This window comes from Macrobrachium nipponense, chromosome 38 (assembly GCF_015104395.2).
Source record: "Macrobrachium nipponense isolate FS-2020 chromosome 38, ASM1510439v2, whole genome shotgun sequence".
NCBI classification, from domain to species: Eukaryota; Metazoa; Arthropoda; class Malacostraca; order Decapoda; family Palaemonidae; genus Macrobrachium; species Macrobrachium nipponense.
In genome coordinates this window covers 37960781-37968280 of record NC_061098.1, presented here as the reverse complement: position 1 = coordinate 37968280, position 7500 = coordinate 37960781, and the positions used below count along the sequence as shown (strand labels likewise).

Sequence of the window (7500 nt, the reverse complement as noted above, 5' to 3'; positions counted from 1 at the left end):
ATCGAGTGACAGACAATTCGGACCGGGTTCAGCTTCGACTTGAACTCACGAGAGATCCAGAGGTGTTGACGAAGACTGGCTGTTTAACTGCGGAACGAGTTGTTTAATGAAGAGTGATTCTATCATAGTTAGATAGCGTTCGTTAGGGGATTGGCCTATAATTTTAAAATCTTTGTAATTCATTTCATATTTACATTTCTTTGTATGTTCACTTATACATAAAAACTCAGGATTAGTTAATTTGACACCTGTTCTATTCCTTCTTTTTAAAACAATAATAAAACTGTGTTTAATATGTCAAATTATAATTTATCTAAGAGAGAAGAGTTTCTGCTTTCTCTACGATTGGACTCTTGTCTACCTTGCTTTGAACCTTCATATAACCAATTCTTTGGATCTATGGAATCATTATTTGCTAGACTTCTTAATCTCCACCTCGATGTAGATATACCTAAAATCCAATCCCAACTATAAGGTATAACTCAGAAAACTTTTAAAACTTTTTAAAACTTTAACTGCTCGTTGGACTCCATTCTTTTCTAAGAACGACTTGAATATTCTTAAGGAACTTGGGAAACGATAAGACCTAACAATAACAAAGTCTGACAAGGCCTCTGTTTTTAATTTGATGCAAACATTTTTTGTGTGCTCCCTGGAGGAACACATACTGGAAAATTGTCCTTTGGCCTACAATCCATTATCTTATAGCAAATATGTGGATGATACCTTCTTATTGTTCAGAGATAAAGATCATGCTGACAAATATCTTGATTATGCTATAAGATACATCCTAACATTAATTTTACAATTGAATATGAAAAGGAAAATAAGCTGCTATTTTTGGATGTAACCGTTTTTAGATATAAAGACCATTTTAACACCACAGTTTTTAGTAAGGAAACGTTTACCTGCCTGGGATCGAATTTTTATAGCAACGGTTTTTATAATTTTAAACTAAACTCCATGTCTACCCTCTTTCATAGGGCTTTTATCATAACGTGTGACTGGAATCATTTTCACAATGAAATAACCTTATCTCCACCAATATTTCCCTAAACAATTGCTTTCCATCGAAACTTTTTATGTAAACACCTGTACAAGTCCTTAAACAATACCCTGCAACCCAACGTAAAGAGAAACTCGATCCACTAATGACCTTAGGAGTCTTATATCTATTTAATTGCCCAAGATGTCATCTAGGGAAGTACGTCGGCTCCACACGGAGGTTACTCAAAAAGAATTGGAAAAGGTGTCAGATTAACTAATCCTGAAATTTCATGTATACGTGAACACTCAAAGAAATGTAAATATGACATGAATTACAAAGATTTTAAAATAAAATCATAGGCCAATCCCCTAACGAACACTATTTAACTATCTTACAATCACTCTTCATTAAACAACTCGTTCCGCAGTTAATAGCCAGTCTTCGTCAACACCTCTGGATCTCTCGTGAGTTCAAGTCTAAGCTGAACCCGGCCCGAATTGTCTGTCACTGGGTCTGTGCTTTCAGTACCTTATGGTGATGACTCCTGCATATTTTTTTTACGTGTCTTTTATATCATTTGCATAACTTTTTACTCTTAATTCTTATTTGTAATTTTACCTCTGTTTTTTTTTTTTTTTTAATTTTTTTTTTTTTTAACTTGGAAATGGGAATTTTATGTCTTGAAACGTTGCTGCAAAAATAAAGTATCTAGAAAGGAAATAAAGGATAATCCTTCACCTCACACCATCAGATCAATATATATATATATATATATATATATATATATATATATATATATATATATATATATATATATATATATATATATATATATATATATATATATATATATATATTATATATTATACTTATATATATTGCTACTTTCAAAATGCATGTTTCCCCTCTTTGAAATGTCTTGTAGATTGTGTAACATTTTTTCAGATTCCTAGATAGCTTAGAATAGGATGTTTTAAGATGTGTGTTCAGATTTCGCAATATGTCTTGTAAAAGAATATATATATAACGTAAAGAGAGAGATCTTTGTCTTTTCGAAACTACTAGTGCTTAACTTTCATGTCGGACACTTTAAGATTAGAGGAACTCAGAGATACCCGTTTGCTTTCCTAAATCTGTCAACGCGTCTTGATAAGCGATCTCAAATCTTCACTTGTGTTTTGGAGAATCTGTCATCGTACGTGATAAGACTTCTCCGTCTCGTTCGAGTAGAGTACGTCTTTTTTTTTTTAACAGACTCGTCTTGTACGCGTATGCTTTAATCAAAGCCACGAGCATGTTACACATTTCTGGAAGCTTTCGTGTCAAGAACATTTTTGAGACATCTGCTCTGTCATTTCCGTAAAGGAAGAGATTTTCATTCTATCTTGAGACCTTGAGGCAGTCCGTTCTCTCTCTTCTCTCTCTCTCTCTCTCTCTCTCTCTCTCTCTCTCTCTCTCGACATCGAGATTATATTAACGTAAATTTGGTCACTCGTAACTTGTGAGAATTTAATATTTGATATTTCTAAGAGTTTATTTAGTATTATTTAGTTTCTTTTGTGGAATCTGAACAGACATTATTTCTTAACGGCGCCTGGTTTTTGTGAAAGTGTGAATCAAGCCTGCAGCAAAGCAAAGAAAGAAATTGGTATACCACGGTAAAGTGTGTTATATTTTTATTAGTTGCAACTAATAATGGATAGGGAGTGTGGTTAACTAATAATTGTTAGGGACTGTGAATAACTATACCTGCCACACGCTAAGTTGGCGGTGATGCCCCGCCCCTTGCTAAGCGAAGGTAGTAATTGGATTACACCAACTATTCGTGTGGCTATTCATTTGAGTGTGTTGAAGGCACTTGCAATTACTAATTCAGGTTGTTTTTTATTGTAGAAGTTAATTATACTCTTTAAATAAAATGAAAATGTATGTTAAATGATGAAAACGTTTGAGAACTTTGAGAAAACTATCACTAAAGTATAACTCAAATAGTCAAAGTCAAGGATTTTACACGATTTTCGAATGCATCTGATTCATTATCTTCAATATCCCGTAAATACATAAGAAATTGGTCAGAATCTTGTATATTGTAAAGGTCATTTAAATACGGAGAATGCTATATAGTATTAATATAGTAGTCCACGTGTCCAAATAACATACTTAATAGTTGGAAAACATGCGCCTTATCTAGGGCGGCAGAATGATCACTAAAATAGCCAGTTACTGTAATTGGCGGGAATTTCAAACGCATTTGTTAACCGAGCTAACATTGAAAAAAGAGAAACAGCTCTCAGCTCAGTAACCATTCAGCGATATACTATACATACACTGAAGTATAAAGGAGTAACTATAATAATGGAGGATTGCTTAAAAAACACAAAACGTATGGGACGGATAACGAGCCAGACAAGAATCGTCGTAATTAAGGTCTGCAATTATCTTCGTGAGCAATATGATAAGGAAGGCGAAGATGATATCGTAAAGAGGACTGCTGCTGCAACAGGAATATCTGTTCGTTCCATTCAGCGGATAAAGCAGCAACACAAGCGTGGAGAGATGCACTCTCCACCCCCTAGGTCAAGAAAGTCACCAAGTAATGGGAGCATTAGATGATTTTGATAAGGACTATGTACGTCGGGAGATAATGGCTTTCTATGAAAGAGTGAAATTCCAACAATAGAAAAACTGCTGGATAAGGTGAAGAAGCCACCTCTGAATATCCCTGGTGCTTATATGTCCCTTCTCAAACTTGTTAAGGAACTCGGCTTTCGTTATAAGAAAGTTGAAAGCGGTAGGAAGCTCTTGATGGCCAAAGAAACAAACGATATTGTTCTTGCCAGAAATAAATATCTAAGGCTTATTGATGAAAACCGAAAATCCGATTCTCCAGGAAGGGAATATTTTTTGGATGAGACATGGTAAATCAAAAATGATGTGTGGACAAATGTTGGACTCTACCCGATGGAATTGTTGGTCCACGAGTGAAAACGGGTAAAGGAGCTAGATTTATCATAGAACATGCTGGTGGAGAATATGGAATCGTACCAGGAGGATTGCTATTTTTCCGATCGAAAAATGTTAATAAGGGTGATTACCATGATATTATGAATCATACATGCTTCCTATCATGGTTTCAAACACAGCTACTGGTAAACATTCCCGCTAGGTCGCTCATTGTCTTAGATAATGCGTCATACATTAAAAAAATAAATGTTGAACAAGCACCTGTCAGCAGTTCAAGGAAATCGGATATTGTCTCCTGGTTAACTAACCACAATATAGCTCCGTGACCTCTTCCTATACCAAAACCGAACTTCTAGATGTGGTAAAGCAGCACAAGTACCTGCAGGAGTATGAAATTGACATAATCGCTAGAGATGCTGGCCATGAGGTACTCAAACTTCCTCCTTATCACTGCGAGTTCAACGCGATAGAATTGATTTGGGTACAAGTAAAAAATGAGGTTAAGAAATGCAATTCAAATCCCAATCAGACTTTGACAAATGTTGAACGTATAACTACGTGCATAGACAGAGTAACAGCAGAGGACTGGAAGTCATGTATGCGTCATGCAAGAGAAGTGGAGGATTTATAGAAAAGGGATATAGCACGTGACCATCTAACTGAGAAATTGATTAAAAACATCACCAGTGACAGTGAGGAGTCGGAAAGCGATGATGAATGATTTTGTTATTTCAAGTTATTGTTTGATGTAGCCTATACAATGATTGATTAATGTATTTTCTTTTGTTGAATCAATTAAATGTTTAATGTATCAAGATGTATGTTTATTTTACCTAAGCATGTTTACATTTATTTGAAGCAAATTTCCATTCTTAAAAGTTTGTTAGACCAGGTTATAACACAGTGAAACCTCAAGGTATCAGTACCAAAATATAGTGGGTGGAGGATGAGGGTCAAGCGCTCTCTCTCTCTCTCTCTCTCTCTCTCTCTCTCTCTCTCTCTCTCTCTCTCTCTCGATTTCTACGAGTTTCTGTAGAAATAGCAAATTATTCCGGTGCTCGAATTTTGCCGTAGATTTCATAAATTAATTTTCAGAAGTAGAAAATTATAGAAATGGCAACACTGACTTAGTCAGTCGAGTTGTCTACGGTGAGCGATCTGTCAAAATCAGGTGATCGCTGAGCGGCTGTTTCTCTCAATACACCCCTCCCTACTTCCAACAGGCCTTTTTCGTGGTGTTTTATGTTTCATATAATTATACGGCATATTCAAGGTATGCAATCGACAGCCTCTAAGTTATCATGAAACTTGGATTGTATTGTTTGATTTATTGAATCCATATATAACATAATGCTCCAAAAATAAAACATTGCTTACATTCGACAAAGGTTTTTATATTTGGCTTCGATTTCCTGTAATTTATAAAACTTAAGGTTTCCCTACTCCGAATAGCATTTTAATGATATGAAAATATTTCTAACTCTAGTTCTCCAATGATTAACACTTAATAAGGTAATAGAAAGAGGATTCTATCATATCAAACTATTTTCTGTGAATATACAAGAAAGGACTCGAACTAACGAAGTGGGCGGACCATCACCGCCAACTTAGTGTGTGGCAGGTATAATAACGGATAGGAATGGTGTTTAACAAATAACTAATAATGGTTTGGTAAAAACTGTTGGTTATAGTGTTTTTGAGTGTAAAAGATTTACACTTACACATTACTGATTTTGTGTGTTTTGTGTTTGTTCCATTGTTTGTGCACTTATTCATTTTCTTATTGAAGTGTATCTTTTTATTTTATATTTTCATTTGCGTTCATAATTTAATTGACTTGGTTATTTTCATTGCTTTATCATTGCACATTTAATTAAATTTAACACTTGTGAATTGATTTGCATTTACTTAGAATTCTTTTCAAATTTTATTGTTAGGTTTAGCACTTGTGAATTAATTTCAAATTTTCAATTATTGCCTAACACTTTTGAATTTCAATTAAATTAATTTTCTTGATTTTGTGATAAATTAATTTTGATTTAATTTTACTTAATTTGATTCAAGAATTAATTAAACTTTACTTTGTTTTCAAGTAACAGTAATTTTCCTGATATTGTGAATTTCACTAATAAATTTTGAATTTAATAATAAATTTTTGTATTATATTTATAAGTGTTTTCTTTATCTTACACCAGTATAAGTATATATGATTATGATTATATTGATGTTAGGTAGAGACAAAGAGTGGTAATTGATTTGCTTTCCTTCAAGTAACTTGAAGTGACTTAGAACCAGGGAAGTACTTAGACTTCTGAAATCAGGGAATACTTAGAGTTTGAAAGTTGTTGATGGAGTGATGCCCTTTGATTAATTAAATTACTTACAAGATTACCTCACACCTGTTTTGATGTACTTAGTCTGACTTTTCTGCTATACGGTAAGTTGTTAAGGGATCACTGTTGCCTTTAGCGTATTCAGTCGTTTAAACGTGTTATGAGGGTTCAGGTGTCTGGCTTTTTGTGAGGTAATGTTTGATGCTTGGTAACCAGATACTTGGCAACTTTCGTAACAATATATATATATATAATATATAATATTATATATATATATATATATATATATATTATCTATATATATATATATATATATATATACGTACATACATACATACATGCATATATTGCGTGTGTAACATTATCATACCACTCAGATATCGTTATTATAGTAATGCTAAAAAAATACTTATAGTAGCATGAGTCTTGAAATGAGAAACAAGTCCACAGTTGTGTAGTGTGTGTAATATTTAGAGATAAAGCTTTCGGGAATCTATTCCTTTCCCCTTTTCAATCTCTGTGCAGATTATCTTTAAATATATGTGAATATACATAAATGTGAACTTGTTTCTTCGATGAAAATGATAATAAGAAAGACGTAAATTAAAACTGCACATTCTTGGAAAATATGACGTTAATACGTCCGGTAACAGTGAAGACTTTATTGCATACAGTGATCGTCAAATGGGATCTTCACAGCTGTATAGAACATAACACAATTAAGTATATCGAAACCGAAGCAAAAAGCGCCCCACCAGTTACTTTTATATAAGACACAGTATACTCAACAATGATTAAGGAATTAATCGGACACTTCAGTTCATTCGTGCTGTCTTCCCTAAACACTCACAGACACACACGACGTAATAAAAGCAAAGTCTTTTAAACGACCAGATTCTCTCCTTCATGCAAAGGCTGGGAAGGCAGAATGTTCCAACGTTTTCTTTTCATTACCCTGGCTGAAATGGCGGCTTTGTCCGCACGTCTGGTTTCTTGAGCATATCTGCTACCTTCTAAGGATACGTATCTCTCTCTCTCTCTCTCTCTCTCTCTCTCTCTCTCTCTCTCTCTCTCTCTCTGCAAAGATAAATGAGGATAATATAGTTGCATCAGTTTGTAAGGAAAACCCAAAATAATTCTTTGCTCATGTTAACAGTAGGAAGCCAATAAAAAATAGCACTGGTCCCCCAAGAGACAATGGAGGAAACCTAATGA

At 34.1% G+C, this 7500-nt stretch overlaps 1 protein-coding gene across 2 annotated transcripts in view; it reads left to right on the top strand.

Annotated features, from left to right (window-relative positions):
• Nucleotides 1-7500, top strand: part of LOC135209442 (serum amyloid A-5 protein-like) — a 506592-nt gene that overhangs the window by 241949 nt on the left and 257143 nt on the right. The window lies entirely within an intron of this gene.